This window comes from Excalfactoria chinensis, chromosome 1 (genome assembly GCF_039878825.1).
Source record: "Excalfactoria chinensis isolate bCotChi1 chromosome 1, bCotChi1.hap2, whole genome shotgun sequence".
Lineage (NCBI taxonomy): Eukaryota > Metazoa > Chordata > Aves > Galliformes > Phasianidae > Excalfactoria > Excalfactoria chinensis.
The window spans coordinates 101,037,702-101,050,471 of NC_092825.1; positions in this window are offsets into that span (position 1 = coordinate 101,037,702).

A 12,770-nucleotide genomic window follows, 5' to 3' on the forward strand; every position below is an offset into this window, starting at 1 on the left:
CACAGATACCATACAATAGAAGATGGACATACATTGTCCAGAAGGGGCATTAAGATGAATTAATTCAATCAATAAAATAATTCAAACTGAGTTCAGCTGACGTGTAGATGCAGTGTGATAACAAGATGAAAGTTAGGAAGTAGACTTTAAAATACTCTTTAAATTAAACACACTTAATGATGAAAATATATATATATGTTAGCTATTAAAACATTAAGAATTTTAAAGCAACACACATCTGTATAAATTACAAGGTCTAAAATATTATACAGAAACCATACCAAGAAACATAAAGAAAAATGACAGCTTCAAATCCAAGAAGTCTTGATCTTGGTTGGAATTTCAATGCACTTTCAAATATGATAAATTGTTTAAACAAAACCCAGGTTACATACTTTATTTAAATAGTTGTTTATAAAGATATTTGATTGGCTGGCACCTAGGGAAAGCTATATAGTAAACTGTGATATGGGTTACACAAAAGCAGCCCATCATTTCTGCAGAATAGTTCTGCTGTTTAAAAGTCCATTACATACTCAGAAACACTTATTCATGTGAAAACCATGACTAATGCTGATGAAAACCCTGTGAGTACTGCACGCACTGTTCTCTTATTGTATGCCTTGCAACCATCTCTGCATCTTCCTCAGCAAGAGAACCAGCCTATGTTTCCAGTGCCATGACTGATCAGTCCATTCTCCCTTTCCCTATTCCTCCAGTTTCTGACATGCCAAGATGAATATTCCAGCACTACCGGGTTCATTTGTATGGGGTTTTTCCTGAGCCATTGTCAGGAGACTGATCCAAACTACCAAATCCAGACTGACCTGAAACATCCCTAAGCCTGCAGGTTTTAGACCCTAAACTCTCATTTGGATCTGTGCTCTCCTACTTCTGAAGGATGCCCTAACCTCTCTGTGGGCCTCTTTTGCTGGATCTGGCATCACCTTCCAGACCAAAGGCCTTTTGGCCAAAAGGCTCGACCAGAACAATTTTGTAAAAGCCTGTGATCATCTGTAAGGCACATCCCTGAGCCATTAGCTCCATGTGAGACAAATGGGTTTTTTGTTCATTTATTGTTCTTTTGATTGGTGACAAAAATAAAGCAAAGTGTTTCCGAACACTCTCACAAAAGATTTACAAGAAGAAAACAGTAACCGCCTGTGGATAATAATTAAACAAGGCCCACTAAACTTCTGGGGCTAGAAGGCTGTTGCAGCTTGTCTTTAATTTTGCTCATGAGCTCACATAGTTCTGTTGAATAATAGTGCTATTGACTTCAAAATCTCCAATGTGCCGTTAATTCAGGAACTGTGAAAAAGTGACAGTCGGATCTGCAGCAGATGTGGCTGAATAGCTCAAGTCACAGACTGCAGAAAGAGCGGTATTTCTTACTGAACTCTGCCCAGCAAGAGTGAATGAGAAACCCCAGAGGCAGGAGAGAATGAGCTCTCATCGCAGACAAGTGAGAAAACACCATCAGACTACACTAAAACCAAGTTATTCCGTAGGTGGCAAAAAAGAACAAAACCCTATTTCCTTTGGGTTTGTGGCATGGATGAAGCAGAGTGGTGAACACATGCTGTGTCCCTGTTTTCACTGGGCTCCCAAGGTGGCATCCCACCCTCTGAGTCTTTAGCCAGGCCTTATAATGCTTCAAAGAGGAGCCTGTGAGGAGTCTCAGTCCACTATGTGCCCACAAGCACACCAAGAGAAGCCCTGGTGGCAACCGAAAGCCTGCTTTTATCTGACCAAGTCTCTGGTTGCAACCACATGAGCTTTATCTGACCTCCCTTCTTAGCCAATAATCGTGCAATGAATCAGTGCAAAACCCACAGTTCTGAGTGGGGAGAAAATAACTCTGGTTTGGTACAATGTAGACATGGCACTGTTTGTAAATAAGTTATCCTCTTCCCTCTCATGGGATTATACTGTGATTTTAAAGGTGAAAGGAAATATTATGTAAAAAGAAATTGTTCAAGTTTACGAATATTTTGTACACACAGCCACCTTAATGTGAGCACTCAGTGTGTCATCAATAGGCATGGCAGCATTTTGTTTAACTGTAGCAAACCAAGTCGTGTTATTGTAGTTTTCTTGAAAATAACCATCATTTTATCTTGTCATTAATTGTTGGTCATACAGCCAAGGTATAGATACAGAGCACCTCAGACTGCCCACAGTCTTTCTTTAACACAGAAATTAAAGCCTCAGTGTGTGAACTCAGGCTGTTAGTTTGCATAGAACAATCACTCTTTTTTTTTTTTCTTTTTTCTTTTTCCCTTCTAAATCTGATAACTGTAAAGAAAATCTGAACTTAGTACAGCTGGAAACAAGAAGACAAGTGAAACAACACCAAAAATCAGCAGCATGTAATTATGCCTTGTGACTAGAGGCAGATGTGAAGCCCTTAGGTGGCCATAGAGGTGCTCTCTGAAGAAGTGCTCATTGCCATTGCTAGAAACACCTTGTGTGGGCACCAATTTTATTTGGTCCAGCAACCAGCAGAAGATGAGCAGTCTCACATGCAAAGACAGATGAAGCCAGCCCAGAGATGCCAGAGGGAGAATCGTAGAACATCCCAAGTTGGAAGGGATCCATCAGGATCACCTAACCCAACTCCAGGCTCCACACAGCAACACTCAAAAATCAGATTGTATGTCTGAGGGTGTTGTCCAAAATCTCCTTGAACTCTGGCACCGGGGGCCGTGCCCACAGCCCTGTGCATCCCGTTCCATGCCCACCACCCTGTGGTGCAGCCCCTTTCCCTGCCCCCCAGCTGCCCCTCCCCTGGCACAGCTCCATGCCGTTCCCTCGGGCCCTGTCGCTGTCACACAGAGCAGAGCTCAGTGCTGCCCCTCCGCTCCCTGTCAAGAGCTGCAGCCGCCATCAGGCCTCCCCTCAGCTCCTCTGCTCTGCGCTGAGCACACCGAGGAGGCCGGAGCTGGAGCAAGAATCATTTCAGTCACTATGGTGCCACCAAGTCATTGCCGTGCTCCCTGGCTGGAAGAGGTCACATTTGTTGCAGAGCAGCCACTGCTTTCAGGGCTTTGCAGCAGCACCAAAGCAGCAGCGTTTGCAGTTCACAGATGCTTGGGAAGTGCTAGGCCAAGGCATTCGAGACTTCTCCAGATGCAAAAAATAAAAATAAATAAATAAAAATAATTCTGAAAGTTAAAGTGTTTGCAAGATGGGAATTGGCTTTATCACACTTCACATGGCACTGGGTTTCTAAAATTCTGGGGAGCAAAGAAGAGGTATTTTGAGTAGTGCTGGAGGCTGTCAGAGCTCTCGGAGTCAGTGCTCATCTACTACTGTGTCCTCCACTCCCTTGTGCTGGGCTTTACCTGGCACTAGGGAAACTTCAGCTCTGTGGGCTTGAATCACAGCGTTAATGTAACATGCTCTCCATCCCTTGTCTCGATGACCGAAAAGCACAGGGGCAGAGGTGACCAGAGCAATAATACATTTGTCCAATTGCATTAAGGAAAAGTGATTTATCGCATGGCAATCTTTGAGGGAAACACTATTTAGAAAGAACACATCAGGAGAAATACGTGTCTAAATAGAAATGCAGATGAAATGCAATAGCCACAGTTATCATCGAGAGGATCTGAACCTTGCCAGCGAGCAAAACCACAATAAATGGCTAATAAAAACGAATCCCTGTAAAGCATTAAAAAAATGTACATTACCATTATGTTGCGGTTAATTCTCAGACAATACTGCAAAATAACACTGAAGTGTTACTTCCTGTCATTTAAAGGAAAAGAAACCCAAACACCATGAATTCTTTGGGCTCAGGAATGCAGACATACATCATGTCTGTGAGAATCATAAAAAGATCAAATGTAATATTTTCTTTCAGCGCAGACAACTGCTTTGAGATTTTCCATTCAGACAGCCTTGAAAACCGCCCCCAGCATTTGCCAATTACTACTGACAAATACCATTTGGTAGTGAGTGATGTTTTAAGTGAAATAAAACAGCGAAGAAAACTGAACATGATGAAAGGATTTTTTTCTCCCTCTGAAGTGACTGTAAGTTATATATTCACAAGGTAGGGTTTACGCTTCCTGCCAGTGACAAATTCCATGTGATGTTGAGCGCGGAGGTGAAGTTTGTTTGACAGTAATAGGAAAGGAAGACAAAACTCGTTTTCATGTTCTTTTAAGCAGTCAGATATTTTTTAGCTATAAACAAAGGAAGAGTTGCTAATATCTCTGTTCCACATCATTCTTCATAATATAAGTGCACTAATGGAGGGAATGATTCTCTAATATTAAAGTGGTCGGAGTGCAAAGAGGGTATATAGTGGATCTTGCTGTCAGGAGCACTTGATTTACATACAAACTACAACCTGCAGCCAGTAACAGCTAGCATATACCATATTTTTAAAATATTTATTGTTCGTGGAGAGCTTTGAGACGAGGAAAAATAGCTCAAGCCATACAACTGGAAGAGGTGTTTAAAGAATGATTTAAATAACTGACTATTAGTACTCTTTTGACCCTTTTTTCTTTTTAAACACAGGGTAGCAGTCCATTTAGATCTGCATTTACTACCTAAGATTGTCAGAAGCATTTCTCACAGGTCCTCGTATCATGATATCTGCTTTCCTCACACTCTCTGACTCTGCAGCCCCACAGGAGGCAGGCAAGTGTTTATGAGGAAGGCACAGAGATCCCAAAGCCTGGACTTCAGAGATATCCCCTCCGATCTTTGCCTGGTCAGGGCTCACAAAGCATCACAGCAGTGTTGCTGTTGGCTCCAGGATACCAAGTTACCAGAATTCTGTCTCTTCCTCCCAAGGGGAGTAGCATCTTTTTCTAACTTGTACAAACCTACGTCGCTGCAGCAGCTGTTTTCTGAATTATCCAAGTAATGCTCATATTTTCCCCCCTGTTTGACGTTCAGCAGTTGCATCTTGTTATTGACTCAGATTCAGATCTTACTTTCATCTTGAAACAGTGGGGAAAATGGGGAAAAATCCAGAGAATGTGGGTACATTAGGAACATTTTTCATGCTGTTTCGTTTCGCTATGGCCTGGGGTTTCTTTGTTTCACAATCCTTTGCACGTTAAAAAAAAACAAGCTTAGTAGTGCTCAATCCATCATTTTTCTATCACCTCTTCTTTCTTTTAGGTAAAGGAGCAATCATCAGGGGATTCTTCCAATACTTTTGAAAAAACATATTAATAAAAGCAGTCAATGTTGTGACATGAGTTTCCACTACTTTCGATGCTATAGTTGAAAACTTCAGCAAGGATTTTCCTTCAGATCTCAGGAAAGGACTCCTAGCCCAGACTCCTTGATTATTCTCAGGGAGGCACAACCCAGGGACTCTCTTGACAGCCAGTCCCACAAGCACAAACAAAGTGGTGCATTTATTGTTTGTCCAATGCCAGGTGGCCAGAGCATGTACAGATGACATGAATCAGGCTGCACACAGGTGCAGAACTATTGCCTGACATACATACATGACAACCAACATGCACAGGTCACATTGGACTTAGAGATGACGCTTGGCTGTGTGCATGTGGCTAGCCAGATGCCATGTGTCACTGCTACGTAAAAGGGGCTCTCTGCCTTCTGGAAGTCCCAGAGTAAGAACCAGTTTCTGCTTTTTCCACCTGAACAACATTCCTTTTGGGAATAACAGACACGTGGCAGCCTACCCTCAGCACTTCAGCATGTAGCTTTGTCCCTGTACTGTTACTGGAGGAGAGTAAGAGCCAGCACAACTGCAGGTAGATGGAAGCCATGTAAACCTTGTAACTGTGAGAGTTACACCCACAATGGAGGATGCTGGTCCCATCTCAACACAAACACGGCATGCTTCAGGATAGCCAGAGTGACCTTTTAGGCAATCCAGCCACACTGCACAAAAGGGAATTGGAGATCCCCCATGCTCATTAGTTAAGCCTACACCCAGGTGCTTTCAGTGCAAACAGTAGGTTGATAGACAAGTCATGCTCTCTGATACTTCCAGGAGGCTGCAATAATTCCCATATAATTGCAAAATATTATATTATTTTCTTGTAAAAAATGAACAGTAAGCTTTGACCCCCCCCCCAAAAAAAAACAACAATTGATTTCTGTCAGGAAGATTTGGACCACAATTATGCCTAGTGAAGCCCTAAGGCCAAATATCAAAGGTGAGATGTAGCTCCATTCAAGCTAGTGGAATTAAACTGACATAGGATGAACTGATTTTCCAGTTTTAGCTAGAAGCAGTCAGGGAGAGACAATATTAGGTCTCCTGTGGTTCAGATAAGACTGATCCGTGCTTGTGCCAACCATACATACTTTTCTAGCTGTATCTAGAAGCAGAATAGCCATTCCCCAAGGGCAGGGACCTCTTCAGAGATGTACAAGCACCTATCATTGCAATCATCTCCAATATAGTTATGCTCAAGGTTGGCTTCAAGGCATACTGAGTATGATTTTTCTGACTTTCTGATGTGAATTTAGTTTGGAGTCACAAGGAAGCAAATCTCTGTATATCTGACTGCCCTGTCCTCTCCTTTTTTATTTTTCTGAAAACATTAAGCAGCGTATACCAATGTGACATAAAAATAGTCTCAAAGCAGAAGTCACACCCATGCTGTCTCTTTGAGGGCTATTGGCTGTACCCTCAAAGCTCAGCACTCTAGACTATGAACTGTCTTAGCCTTGGAGAATGGTCAAAGAACTGATCATGAGGCGCCCCATTGGAAATGCCTGAGGAAACTTGCCAAAGAGGACTGCTCATTTCTTTCCAATACGTATTCCCTACTTCACCAAACAGCTCCACATCTAGAGTCATCCTAACCTGAGCAACTCATGTCCCCGCAAATTCTATCCCATACAGCAGGACAGCCCCACCAGTGAACAATGGTGGGATGGGCTGCATGTCACAGACAGGCTGATGCTACTTCCATACCATGTCAGCAGTATGACTGACACGATGAGATTAATTTCTCACCTGGAAACATGGAGGGATCCATCCCATCTCCTTGTGAATGACAGCATAGAGATGAGAAGCATTCTGATAGATCAGCACAACCATTGGGCTCCTTCTGTCACTGCAGTTCTGGCTCATACAGAGCTGTTTCTCCCTTGCATTTCAGCCTAGGGACCCCACTCTCATGCTGTAGTGCTGTGCAGCCAAATGAACCCAATAGCCCTGCTCTCATGGAGCTCAGATAGCACTTGCTAGGCACAGCATGGCACACACAGACACTCATACATGCTTGCCTTATGTTATATCATTTTCTAAAGGTTACTGATCCAGACTGAGTGCTTACACCCCTCACCTTCCTACCCACTTCCAATCTGTACAGAATTGGTGACCCTGACCACCATGCCATATGATGTGTGCTCTTTATGAGTGTACAAGACATCCCCTGTCCAGTGGGACCATGTTGTTCCTCCTGTTAGAGCTCACCCTTTCCCTTCCATCTCCACAGCCCAGACCACACTGCACTTCCAACAGTCCTTTAGGAGTCTCCCATGACCCACACAGAGTTTTCCCACTCCTGAGCCAGGGGCTCAGCATCTAAGTAAGTTCTACTTAGAAACATTTCAAAGCAGTATGAGTCATCTTGGGATGGCAAAGTCCCTTATGATCTCTTGCCAACATCCTTTGCAGACCAGCCCACCCACACCCAAGCAACTTTGTCCATATGAAGTTCATCTCATGGGAGGGATACACAAATGCACTGGCTCTTTATTGTTACAAAGAGGGCTGGCTTCTTAAGGACAGAGATACAGACTGGAAGCTGGCCCAGGCTGGATGGTACAGACAGGCATGGCACCAGTCTCATGCTGAGAATGTCCCTCTGTCCTCTCCATGGTCATCACTGTCTGACAAAGGTCGAAAGAGCTGAAATGCCACTGCCAGCTCCTTCTGAAGCAGCCCCAGCAGGAGAGAGCAACTAAAATAACACATCTGCTCATCTGGATGTATCTGCAAAGGATATGGTGCTAATCTACCAATTTCTCCAGCCCAGCCCTAGCACTCTAGTGGAGGGGTAAGGCACTGGAAATGTGCAGGTGTATGTAAACAGGAAAAGTAATCTTCAAAAGTGCACTGAGAATTCCTGTCTCTTGCCATGCTCATAGAATCATATCATAGAATGGCCTGTGTTGAGAGGACCTCAAAGATCACCGAGTTTCAAATCCCCTGCCATGGGCATAGTTGCCAACCACCAGACCAGGCTGTCCAGAGCTACATCCAGCCTGGCCTTGAATCTAAGGACAGGGGATCCACAACCTCCTTGGGTATCCTGTTACAGTGATGTTCAACAAGGTCAGATACAAGGTGCTGTACGTGGATTGGGGCAAAAGTACAGACTCTGAGAAGGACCCACCAAGGGCAGCTCTGTGGAGAAAGACCTGGGTGTCCTGATGGATAAAAAGCTGGACATGAGCCAGCAGTGCGTGCTCACAGACAACAGTATCCTGGGCTGCATCAGAAGAGGGGTCCACAGGGAGAGGGAGGGTATTGTTCCCCTCTGCTCTGCGCTTGCGAGGTCCCATCTGGAAGTATTGTATTCAGGCCTGGGCACACACTACAAAAAAGACATGGAACTGTCAGATGATCAGAGGGCTGGAGCATCTCTCCTGTGAAGACAGGCTGAGGAGATGAGATTTAGCCTGGAGAAGAGAAGGCTCCAGGGAGATCTCATTGCAGCCTCCCAGTAATTGAGGGAAGACTGTAAACAGGAGAGGGACTGATATTTACAGAGTCTGATAGTGGTAGAACAAATGGGGAATGGTTTTAAACTAAAAGAGGGTAGATTTAGGTTAGATGTCAGGGATAAGTTTTCACTCAGAGGGCGGTGAGGCGCTGGCACAGCTGCCCAGAGAAGCTGTGTTGCCCCATGCCTGGAGGTGCTCAAGACCAGGTTGGATGGGGCCCTGGGCAGCCTGAGCTGGGGCAGTGTGGGCTTTGATGTCCTTCCCATTCTATGCCGCTCCGTGATTCTATGAAAATGGGCAAGGAAGAAATCTCCAGGGAAGGAAATTAATGGTTAAACATCAGCTTATTACTATTATACACTAGAAAACAGACACTAGGCAGAGTCCACAGAAACACTGTGCCCAGCAGAAATATTTCAATTGGAGTTCATTCAACTACACCAAAGGTCATTATTGGAGACTTGTGCAAATGACTGGATCTGGCACCTAAACGCTAACAAAAAACGGTACACGAGTAGACATTGCAACCCTACTAATGAAAGCATTAGGATTATGATAATAAAGACAATGTGACTCATTAGTTATTGCTCAGGTGATAGCTTCATGGAAGAGCAGCCTGACTGAACTCGAGGAAGAAGTGACTCTGACAAGTTAAAAACTGAAAGCAGACCTAAGTCTATGCATCAAGTTTCAACTGAACTCATCAGAAAGAAAACCACATCTTTTAATTATTTATGTTATACTAACTACGGTGTACCCATTGGAAACTACATTGTCTACTACTAAAATATAATATAGTATATAGAATTACAGTTGCTTGTAGCTACGCCATGAATTCTATTTCTCTGTAATACAGCTGCATCATCTAGTGGACAGTGAAGAAATTGCGCCAGTTTTATTCAGCATAGTTTGAAGTTCATTAAATATCCTTCCGTTTCTACTTCATATAGCTCATCACAGTGATACCTGAAAGTTAATTCCCGAATTAAATGTATGCTCTATAACATTCAAGAGCAAATCTTGGAGATGTTCTTTGTTTTACTTTCTACTGCAATCTTCAGCACACAAACACTGCCTACATTTTGTTACAAGCAGGAACACAATTGAATTCTTTTAGTTAATTCCAGTCACTGAGCTGGGATTTCCTTTTGCACTGAAATGATACAAATCATGACCTTCAGGTGGTTCAAAACCAATTGCTGTGCCAAACTCCCCAGGAAAAGGAGGTAATCCTTGTAAATCTCCTAATAACTTTACTTCATATTTATTGCCCAAACAAACTTCTTGTTTTGATGGGAAATTTTCCTTCAGTCATAGTGTTCACCCTATCTATAGTCACATTTGCACCAAGTGCAAACATTCACTTCAAATTATGCCAAAGTGTGGCATTTTTAAAGGGGTATTATTTACCTTCTAAGTAGGGAGGGGCTACATACCCTGGGAGACATCACTTTTAAAAGCTTTCTTTGGAAATGTCATCTTTGAAATGTTTTCATAGAGCATCTAAAAGCTTTAATTATCAGAGTACGAGAGTTGATACTCCCTTATCTTGTCCTGAATAGACAGGTCTAAAGGCACTTAGCAATGATGGATGAGCTCCACACATTATAGCTGAAGAAAACTGTAAACTAGAAGCCACTCTCTGTAGAAGATCAAAGAAAATCCATGCCGTATTTACATAAATTGACACAGGAAAGATACTATCATAAGGTTGCATGTTTATCATTTTTCAGTGACTTGAGGCTGCAGTAGATCAACTCCCCCCGCCCTGCAAGTAAAAATTAAATTAAATTAAATTAAAATTAAAAAATCACATTGTTTCTCACTTTCTAATCACAGAATATAAAGCTTCTCTCCTTGCACCAATCCAAACTCAGCGTCTACTCTGCAGTGGCACAATGCAGTCCTACTTCAGCTCTCTTTAAGCAATAGTGCACAAGCTGGAAGAGAATTCAGCTCACCGCCATGGTCTATATCGGTTTGTATTGCCAATGGTGAAAAGCTGGGGTTTATTCCTGCTATTGCTGAGATTTGCAGATAGGATCTGAAAGGAAGTTTTTAACAAGAAGGAAATAAATCATATCTTTCCACACTAGAATCACAGTTAAATTCCTTTTTAGACTAACAGCCAGAGCCAAATGTTAACAGCGAGTCACTAAAGCTACAAGATGTTTGAAGCTCAAAGGGGTTCTGGATGGAGGCTGACAGTAAGTATCTTCACTCTTTGAAAACGACTTAATGTTCTCTAAAACAGCTGGAGAATATTCCCAGTGCAGTTCCTTCCTCAGACACCCTACCTCATAGATCAGCTTAGGATGTCCCTTTGGCCTACAGCTCAGGTTTGATTCAAAAGAAGCATCTAAGCTTTTGCTGATGACACCTGTAGGCATACATATAAATGCTGATTCATTACCAATGCTATGCCAACTTATTTCTGTTAAAAATACACTTCTATTGATGCTTTACAAAAGTGCTAGTCCCGATTCCATAATTTATTTGGGCAGGAATTTGTCTTTGACATTAAACACACATGGTTCTACTCAGAACACTTGCTACAGTGCTTAAGGTAAAGCTGGGGGCTTACTGCTGTGTTTACATCCAAGAGACAGACAAGTAGTTCAGGCTGCCTACTATCTTGCACTGCCAGATCTCCTTCCAATAGTCCCTCAGGGAGTGTAGGAGTTACAGAAGTAGATAGAGCCCATACTCAGACCAGCTGGTATAAATGTGTGGTCTACACTGCAATAAACTTCTGTCAAACTAGTATCCATTTTGAAAGGCATGAAAAAACAACCACTTATCTTTAAGTACAGTACCTTCTCACTAAAAAATTATCTCAAAACCTTTAACTTAAGGGAAAAAATAAAAAACAATGGATACTCAGCTAGGGCTAACATGGCCCTACTGACTGCAGTGGGACTGTATAGCTGTACCATATCTGGGAAACATATCTTTTCTTAGAGAATGAAAAACATACCACAAAAACAATCTAAGAATGCAACCAGTTCAGTGCTAATCATAAAAACAGTAGAAGGTATTCACAGTAAGTGTCCCTCTAGCCCAGTACCACAGAATCACAGAATCACAGAATTATAGGGGTTGGAAGGGACCTCTAGAGACCATCAAGTCCAACCCCCCTGCCAAAGCAGGCTCCCTACACCACGTCGCACAGGTAGGCGTCCAGGCGGGTCTTGAATATCTCCAGAGAAGAAGACTCTACCACCTCCCTGGGCAGCCCTTTCTCAGAGTGCCCACCTCAACAGGAGTAAGAACAGGTCGAGCATATATGATACTTAGCATACCAATATCCCCTTCAACTATTATGGAGTCCAGGAACTACCCAAGACTGAATTGTTTTTTTGGGCTAGTAACTGTCAGTATCATGTTCTCAGCACCGCTATCACTGCTGTAGCCATGCTCAATGATAGAGAAGGCCTCTTAGGCGAGCTGACAAAGATTGCCCCTGGTGGGATTAGCAGAAAAGCAGAAAGTCATCTCCTTGAGGGGATACTTCAGCACACGACTAACCAGTGTATTCACTGTGGTGCCAAGTGATTTACATGGGCTAAAATCACAGCTTAAGCAAACACAAAATTAAGTTGATCCAAAGGATATAATATATATTCTTCTAGTTCCTGGAAGCACTCCAGTTCTTCTCCCATTCAATTCACTTTGCTCTCTGCTGTGAAATACAAAGAAACCACAGACTGGCAGCATCTCCACATGAACGATCCAGAAAGCGTGGGAGTACAAGAGTCTCAGCACACACAGGTAAGCAACTGCAAAAATAGCTCATTTTCACAGCTTCCTAATCCCGGGTATAAGTTAAGAGGACGGCACCTTAAAACCAACAGCAGCTTCTGTTTTCAGTGACATGGAATCTGATTAACAAACGGTTACTTCCCAGTTCCCCCATTTCTTTAAATCTAAGCCAATATACTTTTCTAGTTAAGACAAGGCCTTTCTCAGAGCTCTGCAGCTTGGTAAATTTAACAGGGGGGAGGAAAAAGAAAGAAACAGACGTCATCAATAGGACTGGGACATAAGTGAGATGCAAGAGTTCCGGGAGATGACAAATAGATATA